The 13,740-nt window shown below is 35.3% G+C and overlaps 1 long non-coding RNA gene across 3 annotated transcripts; it reads left to right on the top strand.

The window, feature by feature from the left end:
- Nucleotides 1-3,011: 3,011 nt before the first annotated feature.
- LOC132641605 (uncharacterized) lies at nucleotides 3,012-6,818 on the top strand. 3 transcript variants are annotated; one of them, XR_009582909.1, is made up of 2 exons: nucleotides 3,012-3,149; nucleotides 3,321-6,818. It is a non-coding gene; the product is annotated as an uncharacterized LOC132641605 (long non-coding RNA). The 3 variants fall into 3 exon arrangements; XR_009582908.1 differs by having other exon boundaries at nucleotides 3,070-3,149; nucleotides 3,278-6,818; XR_009582907.1 differs by having other exon boundaries at nucleotides 3,082-3,149; nucleotides 3,273-6,818.
- The last annotated feature ends 6,922 nt before the right edge of the window (nucleotides 6,819-13,740 follow it).

The raw sequence follows: 13,740 nt of genomic DNA, 5'->3' as shown, positions 1-13,740 counted from the left end.
ATCAGAAAGCTTTTGCAAAATTGAAAGTGGACCATTAAACAACTACGTATTGAAACTGTATCTTAAAAAAAGGCGACACAATAAATAGGATTAGCTATCTCTTCTTTCTTCTGAAAAAAATGTGTATTTTTAATTGAATTAAAGCAAGAAAGGTCTTTGTGTATAAACATGGAGTACATATTCTACATACCTCATGTACGTATTTACATATCACATCGAGGGGAAGATTCTTCTTGAGACTTGAGTGTCTTTTCAAGAAAATAAAAGAAGAATTACTTGTATTGTATTTGAATTTGGTAGAAGTTTTATTAAGATAAACGGTAAAATATGTGATATAAAATTCAAAATAATACATTTGTGGTCTTGTATTTTGATTGTTTGACTGCGCTTAGTCAATTACACAAAGAGTTTACTATCAAAGATGGTAGTGGAGCTGTAAGTACCCCTTCATATTTAAAAGGTTTTCGAGTCCATGTCAGAAAATGAAATTGTCTCCTGATAGAAAACACTTACCCCTCATATAGGACTTCTCAATGCAACCCCGAATTAATCTGATCCCAAACGCAGTACCAATACGGATGGAAACCTAAAAAGATAAAGAAATTATTATCATGGGGGATAGTCTAAAATATAATGGAATAACATTATTTTTGGATTCATCTCTAATTAGAAGATATCATACTATTTTCATTCTCAAGGATTTTGGGCTATGAGTAATTGGTTAATAGCTATTGAATAATTGGCATTCAAGTATTCTTCATTGTACATAAGTCTCGATCCAAGTCCATAAGACGTATGGTTTGTTTTAGTCTAGGTCCGCACAGATTAGTCTTTTGGGATACACCACATCGATTTTCAAAAGCTCACATATCCTGTGAACTTGAGTTGCCTAATAAAGCACTTTCACTTTTCTCTCCCATTCTAATGTAGAATTCGCCTAAGGTATCATATGCACCTCATCTTCCGAAGCTTGCCAGCCTAGAAGCCTACAATCCTTTTTGACCCGGGCATTACAACATACATTACTACAAAAATGTTAAAAAAGAGTTATACTTTTTGGTAGTTCCCATTAGTGGCTCATAGTTGCCCAACTTTCATGAGGGTCGCCAATAACCAACAAAACATTAAAAAACTTGTCTTTTATGTCATCTTTCCCATGATCATATTTTGGCTACCAGTAAAAATAAATATTGTTTTGAGATGGTTTGAAAAGAAAATACTATATATATATTTTTTTTTTTTATTTTTTTATTTTTTACAAGAAGAAAATTAAATAAGATATTTACATGAAAAGAACAAATACGTGGTCCACATCTCAACATATAGCCATAAAATATTTGTAAGAAAGGTTGTTGGTGGGGTTTGTGTAGGAGGAAGATAAGAAAATATAGGAGGGAAAAACTGTTTGAATGTGTGTAGGAAAACTTAGATGAGGAAGAAAAGCATGTGAGCTTATTCTGCCAAAAATCTAAAAGGCATATAACTTGGACCAGTTTATTCGGTGCATACTTAAATTATTTTTTTAATCTTAATTACAGCTTGAGCTAAAGTTGTTCAAAGAAGTCTAAGGCTATCGAATAACCATGTTTAATGGGTAATTACGACTAAAAATAATTGAGATGCATACCAAATAAATGACGCAAAGTTCAAATGTGACGTACACTCACGGGCGGGCCGACGAATGCGTAAGATGTCGATAAGCTTCTACGGCGATAAGCTTTTGAAGAAAGGGAGACATTAGGCGAATCCCATGTCGGAATGAGAGATGAAAGTGAAGAGCTTTATAAGCAGAGGCCTATCTAGAACTCTAGGTAGGGGTTCAATCTAACTTTCGACGCGAAACATAAATTTATGCGTAAGAAATTATTAAAATTATAATAAATAGTAGATATGAATTCATAACTTTAAAAATAGAAAATATTCAATGCTAAGAACTTTTAAGATTGAACCCATAGAATTTAAATTCTAAATTAGTCTTTGTTTATAAAGGGTAACACAAATCTACATGATAAAAACTTGTTAGGTCTATTGGGTCAAAATGGACAATATCATTGCTTAAGTCGTGAATTCCGGATAGTGAAATATGCCAAATTGCCAAATCTAAGAACAGATGAAAATATTTTTATAAATTATGATATTGACCAATTTGTTTGAACTCTACCATCGGTGGTTCTTTAGCATCACGAGGGACAGCTAACTCTACTTGTCATCTCTCTCCTATTGTTTATTGCTATTAATTAAAATAAAATTGCTATTGCATTTTATGTGATTATACAAAGTTTCCACTTACTACTTAAAAGGGGTAGGTAGGGATTTTTTCCAAAAAAGTTCTTGACCATTCAAAGAAGTAAGAAAAATGGTTAGTTGGAATCTTAACGATATCTCAAGTATAACCAGTTCATGTGTAGGTGTAGCTAGAAGACAGAAGAATTATTTGGGTGACCTAGTTACAATTTCGGGAATGGAGAATATCTTGCTAGTATTCCCTAAGTCTCAATTTATGTGATGTAATTTGATTGGACACGAAGTTTAATAAATAAATAAAGACTTTTGAATCTTGTGGTTTAAAATAAGCCAAAAATATTTATGTAATTATAAATCATCTCGTAAAACATAAAATGTTGTGGATTATCTTTTAGAGGTCGTTTGGTTGGAAACAAGTTATCCCAGGATAACTTATTCTGAGATTAGTTATTCCACCCTTCCACAGGGATAAAATAACACTACAATCCCGGAATAACTAATCTTTGGATTAGTTATCCCAACCAAACGTGAAATAAATTTATCTCAAATATAATCCTGAAATTATTTATCCTTATCCCTTGTACCAAACGAGCGGTTACGCTTAACCAATTTGTGGCCGGTCGAACATGGAGGGAGTATTTTTTTTATGTGTACAAGATATGCATACGATCAATTTACCCGTGAGTCAAAGCTCTTCCATAGATCCACGTGTTAAGGTCGCAGATACAAACACTAAAAGCACAGTGCTTCACACGCTTCAAGCTTTGGCGACCTAACGTCTTGTTTTTTTCTTCTATAAATATAAAATGCCCTTCAAGAAACTGTAACACACAATAAATTAAATCCTATGGAGGCATGGATACATTCTTCAGCTTCTTCAAAGTTCAAACACTTAGTTTAACAAGGTACTTCTTCTTCTTCTTCTTCTTCTTCTTCTTCTTTATTTTATTGTTTGGATAGGTAGCTAGTACTATTTTATTTTATGTTTACTGAGTATAAATTTTCTCTGACTGGTTTATGGAATGAAGCAAAGATCTATCAACTATACAATTGAAGATGGATTTTATGTGGTGCAGGGTGAGTGATTTCCATGCTATGCTTGTCAAATGAGCAGTCCTTTTTGCTGTTAACCTTTGTCTCATTGTCTGTTCGACCTTGAAATTATTAGCAAGATTCATCATCTATTTACAAACCCTAGCTAGCTTATTAGATTATTACTCCCTCTAATTCAATTTATTTAGCGTAGTTTGACTAGTCGCAGAATCTAAGAAAAAAGTAAATCTTTTAGAACTTGCACTTATCATAATACTTAGTACTATTGGTTTTAGAAAAATCACGCTCTATGTCTACTGGGAGAAAATATTGGCTACCCGGTTTATCTTATATTTGTGTATAAACACCTTTTATATGCTATTATACACTTTTATACAAGGTTGATATGTTATGTATAATGCTTTCCCTAGGTGTAATCTTGTAAAATATAATATAATGTTGTACAATATTGTATAAACTGAAAATATGGCTACATGGCGTAATATTTATGTTGGGCTATATGTATTTGAAAATTGATTATGATGCCCAAGCCCACTTACGCGCACCTGGACTATAATTCCAAGAGATATCTGCTACCTTCCACCAGCACAAATACCGGGTAACTCAATTCAACTTTGCCTGGTAGATGGAAGAAATCACCGTGTGCTTTTTCTTTCACTGGGGTTTGGACCTGAAACCTCATGTTCTCAATACATATGTCATGATATTTGAGTATAAGAATTTGTCATTAAAATAAAAGAATTTTTTCAAATTAAATTGTTTTCAAAATATAAAAATGTGAACTACTTAATAACGAACTGCGTTCTCAAGGGGGTCCCTCCCTACCTTCCACGTATGACACCTATTCCTATTCCGATATAGGAGACGAACCCTAAAAGGGAGTTAGGTATGTATCTTTAACTTTCTTCACTTTAGTTTGGATTTCAAGTTGTAGCCAAAAAGTTGTAAATCTATGAACACAAGCATTGATCAGAGTCGAGTAATAGGTGTAAGTAGTGTGTGCACCTATTAATGTTGACATGCTACTAAATTTTGAGGAGGGATAATGAAATGAGTCCATTCTTTTTCCTATGCTAGCTTATTTATGAACTAATAATCCTACCCTAACAAGAAACTGAACCAATCAATGAGACCATTATTAGCACAAAAATAACACAAGTAATAGGAAAGTCGTTGTAATTTTAAAAGCACCTTCACTTGATAAACGATATAATAAAGATGTAGTTACGGTACAAGCTAGCTCCTAGAAGTGTGTGTGTATGACTCATGAGTTAGCTGTAAGGAAAAAGAATCATCAGATTTCATGCATGTGGTCTTGTAACCTTATGGTTTATATAAGGGAAAATGACCTAATAATACCTATTTAAGACTCTATATAAAGAATCTTAGAATCACCTTCCTCCCACCAACCTTTTTAGCGCCCTCTTGTTTAGCTGGCCTGTCTTATTTACAAGTAATTAATATTAATGTTTGCTGATGATTACCTGTAATTATTATTTAAGTAATTAACCTGATAGTATAAAATCCGTTTGCACCGTTAGTATATATTTTACAAAGAAAATTAAACAGAAATAGGAATTATTAGAAAATAGTAGTACTCCTAGTTGATGTTTTTCTTTAAGGTCGACCAGACAATGAATCTAAGGTAAAAAATGAGCAAAGAGACTGCTAATTTGTCAAGGTTTGCACTGAAATCAACAGCAATGCTCAAAGCTCACAATTACCAGAAACATATGGAAGTTGGAATTTACAGTTGGCCCTGCAATGACTCCATCAACAAAAACAAGTTTTTCATCTATCTCTTTCTCTCCATCGAAATATTTTTACCAGTTGTAGCAGGTATTTGTCGAATTCTCTAGTTACTAAACTTTTTTCACTTATTTATGAATAATTATCTGTAGTTATTTTTAATGTGACATGTCAGTGTAGAGATCCAGACATTCAGTGTAGCGAATTGAACTCATATATCTCCAGTCTTCTGGACATTCTTTATGTACGTGGGACATATTAAATGATCAAAACATTGACATGAATTATATTGCAGATAATTAAGAAGCAACTCATGATTTAAGAAAGTACTTACTAGTAATTGGTTTGTTTTTGTGTGATTTAAGGTTCGGTAAATTGACACTTGGAATGTCGAATGACTACACTGCCGGTTAGGTTCCTCCCTCATTCCACAGTTATTTTGGTGAGCTTCACTTCATGTTCGTGGTGACAAATTGTAGTATCATTCTTTTAAATAGGTATAGTCATTGGGTTCTTTGTTGAGTTGAACAATCTTTCTTTAAAAAAAAAAAAAAAGGCATAGTCGGAACCATGTCACCGGTATGCTTTATTCATGATGTCATAGCGACGACTCCATAGACGTTGTGGGTCTAGTATATGTCCTTTTGTGATTACATTGAAGTCTCAATGCAATATATATATTTTTTAATTATAAGCCATCACCCAGGAGGGGGTCCTGTGGTATTCGGGGTTTTGGTTTGACCCCTACTACGTATATAGAAGGTAAAAATGACAAAAGAAAGGGCGCATGTACCTGAACAAGACTGGAAATCTCATTATAGCCTTTTGTAAATACTATGGCACCCATACCAATATCTATGCTGAAGCCAGAGCTCGGCTTTCTGGGATTAATTGATGTATCCAATATCAATTTCTAAATGTGCAAATTGAGTCAGACTCTATGTTGATTGTCAACATGGTTAAGGGACACTTGAGTACAGGGATCTTTATGATATTATAAAAAAACATTAGATGTTTGATGGAACGAGGAAATTTCGTCATTAACCATTTTTACAGGGAAGCTAACAAGGTAGCTGATAATTTGGCCAACATGGGAGTTACCACGATGCAGAACTCAGTCTTCAATACAACAGTCTCCTTGCCAAGGCATGTTAGTGCTACATTGAAGATGGATAAGCTAAACATACCTGCATTCGGAATGCGACCAAAAAAGTGCAGCTTCAACTTTGATGGTGGATAGCCTCGTGCTTGACTTTCTAAAGGAGTCCTTCCTAGTTTATTTCCTCAGACTGTATAGTCTGCTCTTTTATTTCCTTGTTTACGGAGTAGTATCAGTAACAAAGGACTCCCTAGCATATATGGAGAATTTGTCATCTCCTACATAGGAAGGAGAGATCAGGTCCTAATTAAAGTCCCAGTCTCCCATGCAACAAGTTTTTGCCGACTTCATCAATATACGGGTAGGGGTCTTGCCAAACACCCCCCCTCCCCACCTTCACCCCAAGGAGAATTTTGGTTGGGGGGGGGGGGGGGGGAAGTTGAGATTCAAGCTCTAGCCAAATTTTGGTGTGGCCCTGTTGGACACCACTCAAGACCAAATTTCCAAATTTAACAATTGTAGCCTTTACTTCCATATATGAATAACTATTTTGATTATTTACGCCTTTTAGTGTTACATATGTGAGAGAGGATATTAGAATCTTTCTTGTATAATGAAATCATACGTATATCGGTTGTAAATTTTTTCGAGGCCATTGGAGAACTTTTGTTGACATCTCTGGCAAAGTAGACGAAAAAAATGGTCAGAAGAATTTCATTGTTACAAATGACCAAAATCAGGAAGGAAATCGACTATACACAAAGCGCCAACCAAGCATGAAAGAAAATCTAAGCTGTCCAAATAGCCAGAAGAATACAGTTACATTAGAATTCATGAGGGAAAAAAAAAAAAAATACACTACATCGTAATTTGCTTAAAGGAGATTGATGGCCCTTAATTCGATCGAGATTTCTTTTCATGATTCAGTCAGTTTGCATAACGTGAATCATGCATGAAAATTACATGGATAATAAATAACCATCAAGTAAAATTCTTAATTTTCCCGTAGTTCTAAGAAATAAAAAAGGATAATAAAAAAAGGAAAAAGGGTTCAAAACACACTTCAACTTTGACCGAAATCGCTATAACACACTTTAACTTTGCGGGGGTCCTATGACCCCCCCGCCCGGACTATTTTAAAGTAGAATTATTTCATCTTTAAAAAGTCGAAACCAAATTTATGTCTAGGAGTAGAATACACACGCCTGACACTGTATTATTTACCATTAATTTTCTTTTCTTCAGAATTTTCCCTACTTCTTTATTTCTCTACTCTTTATATACCTTCTTCCACCATTAACACCCAACCTCTCAATTTAGACCTTTACTACGTAGAGGATCTCACATTAAAATCCAACAAAAACTTCCTTTTAGACTAAATTAACAGAAACTCCGTTAAGAAATTCAAATCAATAGAAAACCCAAATCATCTGAAAAAGCAAATTCACATTTCCGGCAATCATCCCGATTAATATGAAGATTTGGGACTCCGAATTTTATTTGATTTTATCTTTTGGGTTTCGAGGGACAAAGAGAAGAGATGAAATCAAAGAAACAAAGGGGTCGCCAGAGTTGAAGAGAGAGATGGCAGTGCTCGACAGATTTTCAATTATCCAATGGCGATTAATCTGTTGAAAACTCATAGGTTGAGTTCCTTGAAAGCAAACTTGTTGAAGAGCATCAATGCTTCATTTGTTAATGATGGTCGAGAAACCCAACAAAAGGGATGAAGAGAAACCTATGAAAAGGAAAATGAAAATGAAAATAAAATAGATATTTCTAAAAAATGCTTATAAAATAAATTTTAAACATTTTCATTTCTTCTCTCACTCTCTTAGAGAGAGAGAGTGACATACAATCTCTTTGCCACCTCAGCATCTAGGGAGCTAATAATTCCACTTTAAAGCAGTTTGGAGGGTCATAGGATCCCCGCAAAATTGGAGTGTGTTATAACATTAGAGTGTGTTTTGAACCCTTTTCCCTAAAAAAAAAAAAACTAAAGAATCCATATCCAGGCAGGAATATAATCAACAGAACGGATGCTTGAAGCTCACAACCAGAAAAATATTTCAAATGTTTCTTCTTACATGTTATAAGAAGTATTTCAAAATCTGGAGCTTTATGTACCGATGAAAAAAACAAAAACCTGGAAAGGAAAAACAGGTGCCAAAATTGATAAGAAATGCTTTCTCTTTATCTTTTATTGAAGAGAAGTTAATTGACACTCTTTTCATGGGAAAATTACACTATGTCACTAGGTCAAATTTTATGTATTTGTGTAGACATACTATATGCAATTTTTTTGGATTTCTTCGTGTGTTATTTCTTTATATTTAAATTTCTTTGGTGAAAATTGTGATTTCGTCAATAGCTAGTGTCGTTAATCATGCCTACTTGAACTTGAAGAAGCAAAACCAACTTCTCCTCAATTGTTGTGTAATCGCTGACTGAAGGAGTACTTGCACAAATCGTTGAGTGTCCATCATCACTAGAGATTTGACAAGCTGTAGAGAATTTTTGTATTCACTTTTAGGATTCTTATTTACAACCCCCCCCCCCCCCCCCACAACCCCAGGTCAATATAAGACACGGTTTAATAATAATAATAATAATAATAGAAAATCATACTATTGAGATTGAAATTTAATTCAGATTACAAATTAAGAGAGGGACCATGTCTATGGTTGATTACTTGCAAAGGGTGACGAACTGAGATTTTTATGATGCCCATGTGATAACGAATTTACAACGTGAATTATAGTGTCATACCGATCGAACGATAACAAATTTTATAAATTTTAGTTTCCCTATGATTTTTATTTTGAATGCTTATCTTGTTTTCTCTCGTGTAAAAGCAAAAACGTTACTAACACTTTTTGTAATGTTGTAGTTGATTAATGCCTACGTACGTAAATTATATTAGCTTCATCCATACATTTAATTTATACCACAAATGTCCATGTATTTAGGGTGTTATGATTAACCACAAGCCAATAATAAACTTTAATCATATTTATTTTCTTCACACTAAACTTAGTGTTGAAAGGAATAAAAGACATAAAGACGACACTCATTTAGAAATTAAACACACGTATCTGTGAGCTATAGCAAACTTATTGATAAAGGGAAAATTACACTGCGTCAATAGGGCTACCAGGCACATGTCGTGTATGATTCATCATATGGGTTCCTTTGCACCTTACAGGTCTTGCATATATTATATCAATTGTTGCACTCACTAGGATCGTCCTAACAACGGTCGCCACAAAATCCTCCCATAACTGATGAATTCTAGATATCTCACTGTATTAATCATATTATCAGTGAGTGAATAGAAGAAGGAATGAAGGAGAGAGAAAACAACTATCTTCTTCTCATTATCAGTTATATGGAGATGAATACAGAGATATGTACTTTATACTAGTCTAACCGACTGAAATGAAAAAAATATCTAACTAACTTCTAATTACATGGCTAACTAACTAGTTAACTTAAACTATACAGCTGACACCCAGTTGGCAGCTAGCTGGCTTAACTAACTAAATTACATTGCTCTCAACTTAACACCCTCCCTCAAACTGATGGTTGCAAGAGATCTTTCAACAACAGTTTGGAGAGCAGGTAGCCATGAGGATGCTTGCCTAGACTCTTAGTAAGGAGATCTGCAACCAGTTCCTTGGTGGAGACATGGTAAGTCTTGATACCACCCTGCATAATCTTCTCCCTGACAAAGTGGCAATCAATGCCAATATGCTTGGTCCTTTCATGGAAGATGGGGTTAGCAGCAATCTGTAGAGCAGCTTTGCTGTCACAGAACAGTGAACAGGCAAATCCACAGTGACACTCAACTCCTTGAACACACCTAGTAGCCAAGTAATCTCAACTACCACTGAGGTCATACTCCTGAACTCAGCTTCAGCAAAGCTTCTAGCAACTGTAACTTGTTTCTTGGACTTCAAAGATATAACAGCACCACCAAAGGTAACCAAGTATCCAGTGATTGACCTCCTAGTTTGCAAGCAGCCACCCCAGTCTAAGTCACAAAAGGCCTCCAACTTCTCAGAATTTGTAGCAAGCATAAGCAAGCCAAGACCTGGAGAACCTTTGATATACCTGACCACTCTCAGAGCAGCATCCATATGGGATTTCTTAGGTTGATGCATGAATTGACTGAGAACTTGGACTGCATAAGAGATATCAATCCTAGTCATAGTAAGATACAAGAGTCTCCCAACAAGCCTTTGATACTTGCTAGGATCTCCTAATAATGGATCATCATGCCTTGGGGAATCAGGATCCTGTGATTATATGAGGGCATCAACGTCAACAGATGTAAGTTTCATATTGGATTCTAGAGGGGTACTAGCTGGTTTAGCACCTGCAAGACCTAATTCAGCAACCGATTGTAGAGCATACTTCCGTTGACTCATGACAATACCTTTAGAGGACCTGGTAAACTCAATGCCTAAAAAGAACTTAAGCTCACCCAAATCCTTCATCTTAAACTTGAGTTTGAGATCATTCCTTGTCTGTAAAATCAACTGAGGACAACTGCCAGTGACTAATAGATCATTAACATAGATAAGGACTGTTATATCCCGTATTTTTGAACGTCGGATTATTTGTAAGCTGAGGTGGGGCCCACACGTCAAGTTTTTTTTTTTGGAACATGTGACAAGTTATATGAATCACATATGTAAAGTTAAACACAACTCATGAAGGACCCTTGGGCCAAATCAAAGTGGAAGTCCTCCAAACGAATATTTTTAAGAAAACGTTTTCGGGTGACCTGACTTTGAAGGGCAAATACGGTATTATAAGTTTGGAATTATGAAAAATACCAAGAAATATAAGTTGTAGATAATTGAATTAGCTTTCCAACCATAGGTCGTGGGTTCCCAGGTGACGTCGGTACAAGGAGATATGAACGTTTTAAAGTCGAAAGGTCAGTGGGCTAGGCCCAACTCGGGACCAACCGGGTTGGCCCAAAAAAAAAAGAGAAAATTTAGGCCCAAAGTGAGGGGGTGGCCGGCCAAGCTTAGGCCCAAACCCACAAGATTAATATTTTTTTTTCCATGTGCTAAATTAATATAAAGAGGTTATTATCTATTAGAAACTTCAAGAATCAAAGAAAGAGCAAAACAAGAACAAGAGCAAAAACCTTGAAGGCCATTCGGCCATACACTCCCAAAAATCACCCCTCCAAATATTGATCCAAAAATTATTGTCTTGTGGTTTTCCTACTAATTTAAGGGTCCTTTACAACTTGGTGTAGCTATTTTGGAAGAAAGGGCACTTGTTTCATCAAGTTGACAACTTGGTCAAGTGAAGAAGATAGGAGAAAAAGGTAAGAATTTATCCCTTTTTATGATGTTATGAAGGTTGGTTTATGTTGTAGTATATGGAAATGAGTAGAAATTATGGAAATGTGGAAGTTTGCAAAGTGGGTGTGTATGTAAGTATGTAGCCGTGTGTGTATGCCATGTTGTATACATATGATGAGTTGAATTTTATGTTGTATTCTAGTTGTAGTTGTGGTGGACTTTATATTGGAAAATGAAAGTTGAATGAATTTAGTTGAAGTTGGAAGTGGTGTGTTGGCCGTGTGGTGCTTAGTGAAGAAATGGGAATGAATTAATTTTGTTTAATATGTTAGATGTGTTGTTGTGATCCTTATAATGTAAAGGAAGGTAAAATGGTTTAAGTTGGCCTTGAAATGGAATGTAGAAGATTATGTCAATTTAGTATGATTTCATGATATTATGGAAATGAAAATGTTAAGGTATAAATTATGATTATGGTTGATGAAATTGGGAGATGGAAATATGTTATGAATATATAGATTGAAGATTAGAAGTTTTGGATGGATTATGGTTTTGGTGGAAAGTTTGTATATTTTGTATATCTTGTGAATATTTTGTAGAAATGATATGAAATGCTTCCGAATTATATTGTAATGATCTTGATTAGTAATGAATGTAAAAACATTGAGATTGGTTTGGAAATGTGAAGTTGGAATGAAAGTTAATGCACTATGTTGGAAAGAGGACTAGTTATGCTATATTGTGTTGTGTAGTGATTGTTGTTGTTGTTGGTGTTGTTGTTGGGTTGTTGTTGAATTATTTTGGCCGAGTTAAATCTCGGGGATGTTGTATATATAGGGGAGATGCTGCCCAAATTTCTGTAGACAAGAATTGGTTAAAATTGGATTCTTAAAGCCTTATGATTAATATTTGGTAAATATGACCAATTGTAGATTTCGGACGAAACGAGAATTGAGTTTGAACGAGCGTAAGAAGTGAAAAAGGTATGGAAAGCTATTCCTTTTCTTATTTTGGCATGTCCTAGATATACTAGGTTGAGATTTGAGCCTCGGGGGTTATTCTGTCCATAGAAATCCGAGTCTGATTTTGGGTACTATTCATTCAGTGCAATTGAACTATAATCTTTATGTTTTGCTGGGAAACTGTTCAAACATCCATAACTTGCACAAATATGATAGAATCGCTTTGAAACTTTCATGGATGACTCCATAGAGTCTAATGTTCGTGATTTATGTCCGCCACCTCGACTTGACCTGAGGTGGGCCCATTACCCCCCGAGGTTTCCTTCGTTTGTCTGATTTGATCTAATTTCGTATGATATAAAAAAGGAAACTTTTGCCTATGAACCTAAGGTTTCGTTTGATTTGTTCCATAAGTTATTTGAGGGTTCCTTAAATGTGAACGATACTGAATTTTCAGAAAAAGACTTATGAAGTATATTATCGAAAGTTTGTAAATTTAAAAGGCTTATATCTTTTGTATGCTACTTCCGACAGACTCGATACTTACTTTGGACCTTCTGATCTCAAATATATGTATACGTACTTATTTGTCGAGTCTGGGAATTTAATTATGTATATGCATATGATTTCCGCACTACTCTACTCGTGCCTGCTATTATGACATCGTTCGCCGGTTCCCGGGCCGGTTTTGTGATCGTGCGCACTATGATATATTCGGCTGTATGCTGTGTTACGGTTCCCGAGACCTCGCCATAGGGCCGGGTACCGTTTATGGAGTTATGCTGTGATATGGCTTATGATATGATTTGATGATGTGATATGTTATGTTCGGGGATGTATGGATATTTGAAACCTTCTGGAGTTATGCTGTGTGTGGCACCAGCGTCGGAGTGGTGACCACGTTCCTGAGCCTTTTGCATGATTTTTATCTGCATGATATATATATATATATATATATATATATATATACATATGCGTTCAGCGCAGACTTTGATGTATTGATTCGGTATTTTCTCTCTGTACCTTTCACTTCAGTTGTGGTTTGGATTTCTGTACTTTATGCTTTACATACTCAGTACATCTTCCGTACTGACCCCCTTTCTTCGGGGGCTGCGTTTCATGCCCGCAGGTACAGAAGTTCGTGATCTGCCAGTGTAGGCCATACGTTCTGCTATTACAGAGTGCTCCTTTTGACCCGGAGCCCGTATGTTGGTATTTATCTTTTATGATGTATATGCATCTGTATATTTGACTATTTGGGGTACGGCGGGGCCCTGTCCCGTCATATGTATCCGATATGATTTGTAAA

The sequence above is a fragment of the Lycium barbarum genome, chromosome 5, assembly GCF_019175385.1.
Source record: "Lycium barbarum isolate Lr01 chromosome 5, ASM1917538v2, whole genome shotgun sequence".
In the NCBI taxonomy this organism is placed as follows: domain Eukaryota; kingdom Viridiplantae; phylum Streptophyta; class Magnoliopsida; order Solanales; family Solanaceae; genus Lycium; species Lycium barbarum.
The sequence above is the reverse complement of the archived record's forward strand: the minus strand, read 5'-3'. Positions and strand labels throughout refer to the sequence as shown.